We start from the raw sequence: 13,940 nt of genomic DNA on the forward strand, positions 1-13,940 counted from the left end.
GCTCATGGCAAACACCACCGAGAAGCCAAATTTTGGCTGCAGCGCGCCCGGGCCTCGCTTCGTTCATCGATGTGTGTCGTGTACCACGTCCTGCAGGTGGGTTTTTCAAACAAAAAAGGCATCCCCCAGTTTCCATTTCCACCAGGAGAACTTCCCTGGCTGTTCTCCAGCTGGGCTGCAGCACATTCTCCACCGCTGCTGTCTCTCCTCTCTCACACTGGTGCTCTTCACCTCAGAAAAATCGGGGAACGCTGAGGCACAGACCAACATGAGGGGACACCAGAAGCTGTTCTTTAGCTTCCAGGATAATTTCAACCATTTTCTTCGTGGTATTTTCAGCTGGGCCTGAGTCCACCACCAATGGGATAAAAGGTCCATAAAAATGTAGCCAGTCAGCAAAAAAAAAAAAAGAAAATACAGAAAAAGACAAAATACCTGATGATACCGGTTGCTATGCAAGGTCTCCAGGGGCAGGAGCTGTTTATTGTGGAAGGCTCTGGCCTGAGGGGCCTTTTTTTGAGGGCTTAAGTTCTTAAAATACTTCTTTTAGTAAAGTTTGTGTGTGGGAAGGGCTGGTTCTCCTTACACATCCTGCCTGTGCTGTTCTCCTGAGGTTGGAATGGCAGGAGCCTGCTGGAGACAGCCCTTCCCAAAAAGGGATGAGGATGGAGGGGAAAGGGCTGAGCTTCTCCTCTCTCTTAGCCAGTGCTGGATGTTTGTAAGCTGACAGGATCCCTGGGGATTGCTGGTGCTCTGGAAAGCTGGGAGATGCAGGACCATGACATGAAAAAGATTTATTCTTTGTAGTGTGCCATGGGGTATCTGTGTTTATTTAACTCCTCCACAAGACCACTCCACACGCACTTAGGGGATGAGGTAGGATCCGAATTGTTCCATCAAATGCCAACAGAGGTTGGCCTGAGGAAGCTTTGGAGGAGCCTGGGTTGGGAGTTCCTGAGCAGGAAGAGCCTGGCAGTGAGGAGCTGCCATCTCTCCTCTTCCCCTGTCACCAGCTTTTCCCAAAGAGCTGGGTTGGGGAAAAGGCACTGGGAAGTTCTCCTGAAGATGTTCCTGCTTCCAGGCAGGCCAACCCCAAAGGTGGCTCCAGGATCCTTTGCCTGAACATACTCTTCCATCACCAAGCAGGAGAGGTCACCACCTCTGATACAGACAGAGCAATAAACATTTTATAATGTACAATAAAAGATTAAAGGCATCTCTTGCGTCCTTGTAATGCCTGAATTTCATTATTTTATATTCACTTGTTTTGAGCAGCACGCACACCCTGAAACTTTGTATTTCCCAGACCTAAAACTTTAACAGATCTACAAAATTAAATATTTTCTCAGTGTCTGGGTGGAGAAAACCAGGGAGGGTTCTGGCTGCAGGACTAAAAAAAACTTGCACCATAAATAGCACCCCAGCCCTACCTAACAAAATTCTTCAGCCACGTCTGTTATCTCCCAAGGAAGAAATAGCATTTGGAATGCACAGCCCTACAAAGGGAGATTTAGGACAGATGGTACAGCATGTGCAAAATGATAAGGGAGATGCTCTCTCCTAATCCTGGGGCAGAGAGCTGCTCCAGAGGAAATCCAGCCGGGTAATTTGGCAGCTTTGGGGGTTGTGTGGCTGTTTTAAAGCCACTTGTCCCTGGGAATTCAGACCATATCCCTTTTTTTTTCCACAGTTGTTGTTCCCTAGGGACAGGTTTAAGTTATTTCTTTCCTGACAGAGATGTGATCACTCATTTGGTAGAGCAGAATTAAATTTAAAGTGTCAGTGAGGGGCAGAGTTCAATATTCACATGTGGCAGGAGGTGCCAGGGTTATTTTGATAACCTGCATTTGATAACCCATAAGTTCAGGCTTGGAGAGTAAGGAAATGTTATTTGTGAGGAGAAACAAACGTGGGCTGGCAGAATTCAGCCCAGACAGAGACTCCAAACCACTCAGTCCAAGTGATTCCCTTCAAGGAAATTTTCCAGCCCCTCTGAAGTGAAGTGAAGAGTAAATCCACACTTGAGGAAAAGGTTATAGGAGAATAAAGTTACTTAAAACGCTGCTGTTCTGAGGATCATAAACATCAGAGCTTTAAGTGCTGTCTGGGTACTAAATTCCACTGTAACCCATGAGAGTCAGCCACTGTGTGAGCTCAACCCTAAACCCATCTTTAGAACAGAGACCTCACTCCCATCAGCAGCTGCCAAAAGATCCTCCTGAGGTGTTTTACACTCAATAAAGGCAAGAGAAGAAGCAAAAATAAACCCAAGGCGCACTGAGGGAAGTCATGCTGGGCCACAGCACAGCCCACCCTGCAGACCACCCACTGCCCCCACGTGTTTTTGCCCCGAGTGCTGATTTTGACTCATTGTTGGAAGCGGGAGCTGCAAAAAGGGAGGTTTCAAGAAACACTAAAAAGCAGCAAGTGGGAGTGGGCTGCTGTGCCAGGGATCCCAGAGAGGCCGGTTCCCTGCCGAGGTCTGAAAGCAAAGCTCTCCCAGCTGGCTCGGGATGAGTCCCGTGGATTTCCAAGAACCAACAGAGCAGAGATTTGGGGCACAATAGGAGCAGGGAGCTGCAAACAAACCCCTTTGGCAGCAGAGCCAGGGCGTGTTTGGAGTTAAGCGCCGCTCTCCTCCCTCCTTCCCAGCACTGTAATATTATGCCTACAAAGTACAATTTAACCAATAGATTCCTCCCCCACGAGTTTAGCAAAAAGAGGAGCCGCGGGAGGAAGTGTGGAGCAAACAATCCTGCACAGCGTGTCCTTCCAACTCACAACACAGCCCCAGCCACTTGTCACCCCCTCCCCCGGGCCACCAGGCACCGGCACAGCTCCTGCTCCCAGGAAAAACAGCAACACGAGGCACTTCTGAGTCGCTGCCACTTCAATAAAAAGCGAGGAGGAAACACCTACACGGAGGAAAGTGTTAGCACAATCTCAGCTGGTGATGGAGATGCCAAGGGAGAGGAACAGGCTGCTGGTGACAGCGCTTGCCAAAGATGGGAGAGGTGACATCACTGCAAAGCCAATGTCACAGCTGCACATCCATTTTGCCCAGCAAAACACGGCACCTCGGCGAGGCCTGAGCTTCCCGAGGAGAGAGCTGAAGATGACACCATATGTTCCACCAAATGTAATTTCCCCCAGATTTGCAGCAAAAAAAGCTTCCTAACGACGTGTAATGAGCTATTACAGCCTCGTCTGGAAGCAGAGCTGACCAAATTCAATCAGCTTTTCCAGCTTTTGTTCAAAAGCTGCCCCATCAAGGCGCTTGTTATGCTAAAATATTTTCTGTTTGCTCCACAAATCTGGTGTCTGTTGAATTGTCTGGTGACCTCAGGCATTGAAATGATGCTGTTCCCCCTTGGTGGGGCTGCAGCCCACACGTCTGGAGGAAAAAGGAGCTGGTTTCTCCTTCAGCCTCAATTTTGGCTAAGTAAGTTCCAAATGAAGAATCTTCATTATTAGTGACAGAGCCGGGGAAAGCACAGCTTGGATTGCAGATTCCCAGATGGAGGCAGCAAAGCTGGCAGCCAGAAAAAAACTTCATTTTCCTTGGAATTTGGACACGCTGGATGCAGAGCCATTGAGTGGCAATAATGACAGAGCCCCACGATGCCATTTGACACTTTGCAGCATCTTTGTCCTTTTGAACTCACAAAACCCTCACCTTTAATGCCACCAACTGCTAAATAAAACCTATTTATACCATCCAGACTTGCTCTGCACCGAAATATCCTCCCAAACCAAAGGGAGAATTTTATCAGTTCCACTATTTCCCGTTTGAGGATGGAATTTCTTCCTCCTTACAGGATAGATCTGGTCAGTTTTTGAGAGGAAGGCACAAAAAAACCCCCACACAGTGGTTTCATTTCAGTCTCATTGTTTTCCAGCTGCAATGCATTGATGAACGCTGTTCAATTTTTAATTGTGATGCATTTTGTCAGAGCTCACGCAGGGCTCGCACAAAGCCAGTTTTATTCCAGTTTTTATTGATATCACTGGGTTCTACTAGAGCAAAAATCATCAGCAGGGCCCTTGGCTACTCTCTAACAGCAAACAGACAGCAAAACACTCTGTCTGTCCTTCCATGGAGGTTTAACCCACAGTCCCTCCCTCCTCTCTCCACCATTCAGATTTGGATCACTTGCAGTGTCAAAGAAGGAAATTTGCAGCCCTAAATCCTTCCCAAAGGGCAGAGCTGCTTCATGGCAAAAAAACCACAAACCCAAGGGGATGGAGACACCATCAGCATCTCCCTGGCATCGTCAGGAGCTGCTTGCTGAGAATTTCCATCCCTGGAAGTGTCCAAAGCTGGGTTGGACAGGGATTGGAGCAAACTGGGAGAGTGGGATGTGTCCCTGCCCTGACTGAGATGATCTGAATGATCTTTGTGTCCCTCTGAACCCAAACTATGTTGGTATTTCATGGATATCAGGTAAAATTGTCCCCAGACCACAGGTAAAGGATTCCTTTGCCAAAGAACCTAATTTGTAGGGTTCACTGGTTTAAAATCCATGGGCCACCACATGATGACAACTCCCATGTGCTTCCAAGGGATTTCTCCTTCTCCCTCAATGCAAAGCTGTCTGTAAATAAAATTTACAGAGGTAAAAGTCACCTGAGAGGCTCTGGTGGCACCAAGGACCTGACCCATCACAAAGCCCTGGCAGTGGCCATGCCCCAGCCCCAACAGTGCTGCCCATGGGTTCCTTCCTGCCTGGATTCTGGGATTTCTGGGATTTTGTGCAGCCAAGCTTCACTGCTGATCCTTTGGACAAATGAGTTCCATTCTCCCTGTCTCAGTCACTGCACATTCAGGGCAGGGAGAAACTCTGCCTGTTTTCCAAAGTTCTGTCCCACTCTGGGTGCCACAAAATAAAATCTATGAACCACAATGTTAAAAAACTTCAGTACCGAGCTGAAATTTTGATTGCTTTAAGATCACATGGGCCAAAAGCATCTCCAAAAATAGTCAGATTGTGATGATAAAAATATAAGATGATTTGCTGCCTGAATAAACTTAATTTGCTCTCCAAAATTCCACTTATAAATACCTAAAGGAGTCACAAGGCCCTGCTGGCACCCCTGAGAAGAACATTGGGAAGATCAACCCATCCACCTCCAACTCATTTGGAGTTGCTCAGTAGCACAGGAAAGAAGAAAATAACATCTAAAAGCTGCAAAATATTTATAAACTCAAGTGCAAATCTCATGAAATGCTTTTGCAGAAGGAGTTACAAATGAAACTTCGAACCACTGAAACCCAGACCAATTAACACCTCTAAATGCAGAACAAGAACCAGCACAGCCCCTCAGCAGCAAAATCCAATGGGGTTGCACTGGAAGTGTTCAGGAATTCTCTGGAAATTGTGGTTTGGCCAAGTTCTTGCTCACCCACTGGGATGGGTTGGAATTTGGGGAATTTCTGTAAAAAAAAGTCAGTGAAAAAGTTAAAACAAACACAAGAGGAGCACCAAAAACAAATCTCCATTTCCTTGGTGCTGGCAGCTGGTACCTGATTTTCTTGGTAGGAGCTTTTCAAAGTGAAACCACATCCTCAGAAGGCACCTTGAGAAGTGAGAACATCAAAGTTCCTTTCAGGAATTCTGTCTGGTGCTTCATCCCCTTCTTTGCAAAGCTCCTTCTCTCTGGCCCACCACAAAGGCTGAAGGTTCAACTTCAAACAAAAAAGGAAATTTTCCTCACAAAGTGCTGCACCCACCTTCAATCCTCTCATTTGCACTTCCTGAAATAGCAAGACAAAACCCCACCAACTTGAGGCAGCCTCAGAAAAACAAGATTAAAACCCAAACTACTTCAAGGGATTTGGTTATCTGCAGGCCTCAGAGTGCTACAAAGCTTTGCCCCATCTGTGTTTGGAAAAAAAACCCAACTTTGCTGCCTTATTTTGATGCTGTTTACACACAGGGATGAGCCTAACTCAGGAAATCACATTTCTGAACTGCAAATCCATCTGGTTTTCAAAGCAAAATCCAACCATGGGGGTCATTCCTGCAAAACCACTGTCCAGACACCTGGTTTGGAGCAGGACCAGCTGCCTGGCACTGGGTTGTCACCTCTGTCAATTTTATATTTTTTATATTTTCACTGCTCAGCAAGTGACCAGAAGGGCTCCAATCAAAGCAGATTGGCCTGGATTCCATCAGAGCTCAGGGAAAGGCCAATTCCCTGGAATTCTGCCCTTCCCGGAGTCCAAACCCCAAGATTTTCCACCCTGCAGCCATGGGAGGGATGTGAATCACAGCTCCTCTCCCCAGCAATCCCAGCCTCCTCCATGAACTGCAGGATCAGCTCCTGCTTTCCCAAAGGAACAACTTCTTGCCAAAACCTGATACTTCTAGCAAGGATTTTTAGAAGTTTTTCTTGAGAAATCCACGGGTTGTGTGGGAGGAAGGGAGGTTCTCCAAGGCAAACTCTCACTGTACACAGCAGTTCCCATTGTCTGCAGGAAGTGTAGAAGAAATCACAACTTTATTTTACAGATTTTGAGCCTTCCTACAGCTCAGTTCCCTCCCTTGGCCTTCTGAGTCAGAGGAGAAACGGGTCATAAAAACAGAGGGAACATTTCCTGCTGCCAGGGGTGCACTTTTCACCCCTGAGGAGAGACAAGGACTTGGACAAACCCTCACCCTGAGTCACTCCAGGAAAAGATTTGAGCTCCTCTCCAACAGGGGAAGTCCCAGGGGCAGATTAATCCCACCAAATATTTGGAGGAACTTATCCCAGTGCCTCAGCATCCACCCCAGGGCTCAGAGGAAAGGGGGCTGGAGAAACTCAGCTGCCATGGGACAGTGCTTAAAACCCTTAAAAAAAAAGACTTCTTTCTCCTCAAGCACATCCTCATTCTTTCCATATCAGTCAAGACCAAACTACAGCTTTGGGGTGAGGTTTTCAGGCAAGCTGCACTCATTTAGGAACCAGGAGTTCTGATTATTTCAGCTTTGCCACTAGAAAAGTCCCTGGACCAGGAATTTGCCACTCTGAAAGCAGGGAACTTCTTATTCCCCTCACCATAAACTTAGAAATCCACTTTATCAATTCTTACTCCATCCCACATCTCTTGAAATTTAGGGTTTGGAGGTGGATTTCATTTGCTTTGAAGTGAAATCTCCCTCCTGAGCTCAGCCACTAAATGGAATTCTTCCTTTATGTCAGCACAGCCCCAGCCCTGCACCTTCCCTGCCCACTCTCCATCCAAGCAAAATTAATTTGGGCAGGTAAAAACTGCTTCAAGATTAAGGTTTTTTCCTTCTCCTCAGCCAGCTCAGCATCAATCAAGAGACCAGAGTCTTTCAAGGCAGAGTCTGCTAGCAAAGAGTTCATTTGTGTTTCACAGATTTGTTTCTCCATCTGTTCCCTGACACTGCTCTCCCTTTCCATCACCTCAAACACACTGTCTGGTTTTTTTAAGATATTGATCTTTGTTCTTACAGTAAAACCAGATGGTTTGTGCCTCTTTATAAGGTATTTCCTCCTCTACTCCCTTTGATTCCAAGGAGATCCAAGGAAATAATTTATCAGGTTTCTGCCAGGTTGTGAGAAAGTCTGATAAAATTTCTAAAAGCATCAAAAACCTCTAGCAAGCACACCAAGCCTCAAGGAGAGCTCCTGATGGAGTCCTGGTTGGGAAAAAAAAATGGATGGAGGTCAGACAGGAGCCAGCTCAGCTTCCCAGAGGTGCCTGGAGCAGTGGAAAGTTCCCTGCTCATGGCAGGGGGTGGAACAGGATCATTCTAAGGTCCCTTCCAACCCAAGCCATTCTGTGATTCTGCTGCAAATAACAGAGTTTTAGGAGCCTCATTATTTGTGTAGCTGATCCAGCCCCAGAATTGCCAAGGAGGATCTCATCAGGAAGGAAATAATTCCATTTACTGCTGGATAAAGGGCAATAACCAAGTGCAAACACTGACAAATGGTCAGCTGGCAGAAATCTTGTGTGGTCAATTATCAGCCCCCCATTGCCAAGCAGATGCTCAAATCACAGCTCATTTTTACATCTGCTCCAGCACAGCCTCAGCAGCATTTAAATTCTTAGGGGAAGCTGCAAATAAATGAATATATTAGGATTTAACAGCATCTAGAAAGCAGAATGAGAGGAAGCACAAGTCGAGCCACGGGGCTCTCTCCCAACACACTGGAGATGGCTCAATGTGAGAAGTTTATTGTGAATATAAAAGGATTTTTTTCCAACTAGTCAGTGTGACTTTTAGCACTCAATCACCCAATATAAGAATATGTATGAGATATATGCAGATATAAAAGAGATATAGATGAGAAATGGATTTGATACATATGGAAGTTGTATTTATGTATATGAAAATTCTATTTCCTGCAAGTGCAAGGCAGCGTGCAGATAAGGGAAAAGACAAAATCTCTCCTGTAGCCAGCTTGGAATTCCCTCAGACAGCACAGCAGCAAGAGCCAGGATCCAAGGAAGAACAGACAGATTACGTAAAAGATGGGATAGCAAAGCAAACATTACCCTGAGACAAATGCCAGGAGATTTGCAACTCAAGACAGAGCTGAAGATTTGTAGCAGCAATATATTAGTTACAGCTTCCCAGAAGGAATTTCCTGGCTGGCTTTAAACCTGCTGATTTTTCTTTCCTTCATGAATTCCTTGGGATCACTCAGCATTTCCCATGCAGATGGCACAGACAGGACATTGCAGGGCACACCACACAGGGCACTGCCAGCCCACTCAGGAGCTTTTTTCACCTGGGACAACCTGACAGGAGCTTTTTTCACCTGGGACAAACTGGCACAGCCCACGCTGCCTGTCGGGCTGAGTTCCAAGCCTCCAGCTATTTGCAATAAGAAAGGTTTGCACTAATAAGAAAATCAAATTGTGTGCATCACAGACAATGTTCTTCCCCAGCAAAAGAGAGCTCAGTTTCACTTGTCAGCCTGGCTCGTTTAGAGCTCCTTGCCTGATTTTTTGTGACTCACAACATACGTCTTGCATTTTTAATTTGAAAGCAAGAGAAAACAGGCCATTTTAGCTTTCCCTGCCTGTCCCCTCTGCATTACTTATGCTGGATTCATCCTCTGGAAGCAGCCCTGTGGCGATGCAGCTGCTCCTGCTGCCTGCCTAAGTGCAGGCTCCACACACACAACTGTCAGCTCCTTGTGCCTCACAAGAAATGGCAATTATTGCACCCATGAACACTCTAAATAACCACAGGGAGCCGTGGCTGGAAGCTACCAGAATATTTTGGCTCTCAGAACATCCCCAGTCTGATGCATCAGTTTTTAGCATTTGCATTTTTCAGATTTGCTGCTTTAGTGTGTAGTTCTGAGATTTATATTAGGGGATGGTGAGCTCTGTGCACAGAGCAGGGAGACAAAACAATTCCTGCTCCAGCTGGGGACCAAGGACAAATGATCCAAATTTCAGACCTAAGAGCATAAACAACATGGACTGAAGAGAGAAAAACAAGAATGGGACTGCATAAGCTAAAGCTGTAACTGGATAATTAACTCCAATATGCAAATGGCGCAGAAATTATAAAAGTGAGAGAACCCATGACCAGTTGTGCATTTTGTGACCATTTTGGTGCATCTTAGGTGCAGCCCTGGCTGGACTCTTGTGCTGCCCAAAGTGCCACTGGGGCCTTTAATAAATCCCTAATTTATTCTTTAACTCAGCCTGGCCTCTGTTCTGAGTCAACCTTCACAAGGCATCAAGAGGGACAGAAAACACCTGGAAACCCCTCTGGAGCAGAGCCAGAGGAACACCCAGCTCCTGCAGTCCGGAAGGTGTCAGAGCCCAGGAACTCTCAGAGCTGCCAGAGACACGGGAGTGGATGAAGGGATATTCTATTTAGCACCTAAGTTAGGTGTGAGGGGTGTTTTGTACTCCAAATCCAGGCGGGGTGCAGCGCTCTCCATCTCCCCTGCTGGCAGGAAGGGAAACGCTCTCTGAGAACCATTGGTTGAGACACCAGCAGGGGCGGTGCAAGGGTTAACTCCTGATGCTGCGACTTTGAAGGGTCAGGGATTGAAATTTCGTCTCTTCTTCCTCTCCCTCTCTCCCCATTTTTAAAAATTTCTACTCATAACATAAAATCTGGGGTGTACATTCTCCTGTGAGTGTTGTAGTAATAATATCCCTAGAATTGTCTCCTGGGATTAGTACTGAGAAACTGGGGAGAGTTTACCAGGGAGGAGTCATTGCTTTTAAAATCCAAACTTATTAGACTCTCAGAAAAGATCTGGCACCACCCCCAGCCCCCAGGAGCTGAAATCCAAACCTCTTTGAAATCCAAACACCTTCCTTTCCTCACCCCCACAGTCAGTGGCTCTTGGATGACACCACTGAGCCAAACACAGAGAAAGTGTCAAAAATAAACCCAAATCTCAGTACTTGAGCTCAATTCCCCCAGTCTGAATCCAAATCTCAGCATTTAAGCTCAAGATTCCCCTAGTCTGAATCCAAATCTCAGCACTTGAGCTCAAGATTCCCCAGTCTGAGTCCAAATCTCAACACCTGAGCTCAAGATTGCCCCAGGGAGGTGGTGCAGTCCTGGAGGTGGCACTCAGTGCTCTGGGCTGGTGATAAGTTGGGAACTCCACGTTCTTGGAGGTGTTTTCCAATGTTGATGATTCTGGGATAGTTGTGAACTGACCAGACCAAGTTAATCCCCAAGAGAACAAGAGCTCAGCTCTGCTTTTCCCAGGGAATACAAACCTGCTTTGGTATTTTCCTGATTTTCTGATTTTCCACACCAAACCCCCTTCACAACATTTCCCAGATATCTGTAAAACTCCTCTGAGCCAGCCCTGGAGCCAGGCTCATTCCTGTGCAGGAATTTTGTGCGTGGCAATGCACAAATTGTCACAGGCACTTTTTATTCCCCTCTGAAAACAAACACACTCCAAATAAAGAACTCAAGTCCAGCCAGGAGCTGAATTTTCCCCTCCCCACCAGCCTCATCCCTCCCACCTGGGGGTTACCTGAGGTAATAGCCACACTTTTCCTCACTTGGATTGGCACAGCCTGGAGAGAAACGTCTCTTTTGCTCAGGCTGTGCTTCTGAAATGCAGCTCCGTTGTTTTGGCCTTGAAAATAATAAATTGTGTTAATTTTTTTTTTAGGGTATTTGTTAAATTAGGTTACAGTTCACAGAGAGGACAAAGAGCCCTGCAGAACTATGGCAGATGTGACATTCTTGTAGCACTGTTTTGGGATGGAAAAAAATGAAAGCATTTATTTGAGTAAAGCTGCCAAAGATCAACCACGCCGAGAGCAAAGCAGCTGAGCCACCCAGCCGGTCACTGCCCTGCTGACCACAACGGGAACCCGCGGGGAGCCCTCAAGAGCAGGAAAAGCTCTTTTTCACACAACAGCAACGCCCAGAATGAGGGGGGAAAGCCCCGATGTGCCGCCTCCAGGAGCGGGGAAGAGCAGGAGCAGCATCCCGAGCCGCTCTGCTGCTGCCACCTGCAGGGAACGGCTCCGGGAGGAGCAGCCAGGGAAGCACAAACATCCCCTCTCCTGCCTGCAAACCACGGCCCAAAATTGCCTCACCCACCTCCTTCCCCACTTCCCCATGTTCTTTCCCCTTTTCCAGTTTCTTACAGGGTGAAATATTTCTTGTTTTCCCATTATTTCAGTGCGACTTAATTTAAAAATAGAAATAAACCCAGTGGTGGAGGAAACAGCTGGGATGGTTTTTAAAGTGCAGATTTCCTAAGAAATTACCTTTCTTCCTCCTCCTGTGGGACAGGAATTACTTTGCCACTTTTCTTCCCACTGGGTGGCTCTTCCTGCCCACTCTGGCCTACAGCTGTGTCCCTTAACTGGAAAGGGAAGGAAAAAGGGGATTAACATGTAATAAAACTTTTCCATGTAAGTTTTGCCTATAGAGTTATACAAAAATCCACTTGGAAAACCTCCCCTGTATCAACACAGCACTTGTGTGCACATGGCCAAATCCAAAGGGACGGGATTAAAAACATTCAAGTTCCAAGAATGAAGATGTGAGTTTACTTTAGTGCTGCCTGGTGGCTGCTCAGCTCCTCTGGATTCCCCTTCAGCATCCTCTGGAGAGCCTGATTTCCTTGACAAACAGCTCGGTGTTGCTTTGGGAAGTTCTTTTTTGGGTGGCAACACAGATGCTGGACTCTCATCCCCTGTGCTCTGGCCACAGGGAAGGCTGGATGAGGGCAGGGATTTCCCCAGGCAATCCTGAGCCAGGCTTTCCTGGCTTTTAGGCATGACCCTTTCTGAGGATTTTTCAGGAATGCAGCTCTCAGCAGCTGTGGAATATCCCAAGCAATCATCTATCATGGCATCCAAAGTTTCTCTTTCCAGGTTGTTTTCCTCCAGAGCCTCATCAGCACAGGCAGCAGTGAACGGGCTCAGGCTCAGCAGCTCCTGCAGGTCAAGGTCCAGCTCCTGCTGCAGCCTCTGGGCCCCATCCAGGGCAGCAGAGCCACTCAAAAATCCAGGATCACACCCAGAGCTGCCTGAGGGATGCTCCTGGGGCTCCTCTGCTTCCTGGGTGACCTCACTGAGCGATGTCCCCTGGTCGCTCTTCCCACTCTCACTTTGGCTCGTGTGGCTTTCACCAGGGAGCTGCTGCTGCTGCTCAGCTTCCATGGAATCATCTGCCAAGATTTCCTGGATCTCTTCCTCGGTGTAATCAAAGGGAGAATTGCCTTTCTCACTGCCTGACAGCTCCAGCAGGGAATCATCCAGCTCGCTGTCGTCGAAGCACCGGCTGATGTCCAGGGAAATGGCCACGTCGTCGTACTTGGCCACGGGAAAACCGGCCCCAAGCTCATCCTGCCCGCTCTCATCCAGGAAAAGGGAGCAGCCAGAGCCTGGGGAAGGGAGCAGAGCATTCCCTGCTGGCTTTGGGGTGCTGCAGTCACGGCTCAGCACACAGGCTTTCTTGGCTGACTGCAGGGCTTGCACCTGCACTGTGGAATCCGAGAGCCTCTTGGCCCTGGGGACTGGATCCTGCCTGAGTGCCTGATGGAGCCCAGGGGAGGGAGGGCAGCTCTCTGCCATGGCTCTGTGCCTTCCTGCAGCTCTGCTTCCAGCTCTAGAGGCTCATCTGCTGCTGCTGCTGCTGGCCTTTGATCAGCCCTTCCAGAGGAGGGATCAGCAGGAGTCAGCTCCAACCTGCCAGCAAAAGCAATGTCCTCAGTGAAAGGAGCTAAGCTGTATCCCTAAAATGCTGGGATTTAACAGGGAAGGCAAAACCACCACAATTTGATCTCTGTTCTTGACTGTTTTAGGTCCCAACCAATCCTTCATCCCTGAGTGAAGCAGTGGAAACCCCCTCAGGCTCTCCTCCCAAACTGCTGCCAGTCCCTCAGAGCAGACCCCAGGAATCCCAAATCACAGCTTTAAACTGCAGAACACGCCTGAGGCATTCAGTAAAACCTCCAAGTATCTCAACCCCCACCTCCGCCCTTCAGAGATACAAATAAACACATTATTTTTAAAAAGTCTTTTTTTGGCTTGGGAAAAACTGAGCAAAGGAAGAGGAACCCTGTCAGGGGATTAGTCATTGAGATGCTCACACAAAATCCTTCATTCGGGTGTAGCCCTGGCTGGGCTCTTGTGCTGCCCAAGGTGGATCCATTGAGGCCTTTTAATAAATCCCTGCTTTATTCTTTAATTCTGTCTAGCCTCTGTTTTAGGCCTTCACAAGGCATCATCTGTGCCAGGACCTCACCACCCTCACAGAGAGGAATTTTCCCCAATATCCCCTCTCCCCTGGCAGTGGGAGCCATTCCCTGTGTCCTGTCCCCTCAGGCCCTTGTCCCACATCCACCTTGGAGCCCCTTCAGAAACCAAAACCCACACCTGGCTCACCATGGAGCCTTTCCTGTGCAGATTAAAACCTCAAGAGGCGGTACCGCCCCGCTCTCCTCTCACCGAGGGTTCGAAGCCA

This window comes from Geospiza fortis, unplaced genomic scaffold (assembly GCF_000277835.1).
Source record: "Geospiza fortis unplaced genomic scaffold, GeoFor_1.0 scaffold432, whole genome shotgun sequence".
Taxonomy (NCBI): Eukaryota; Metazoa; Chordata; class Aves; order Passeriformes; family Thraupidae; genus Geospiza; species Geospiza fortis.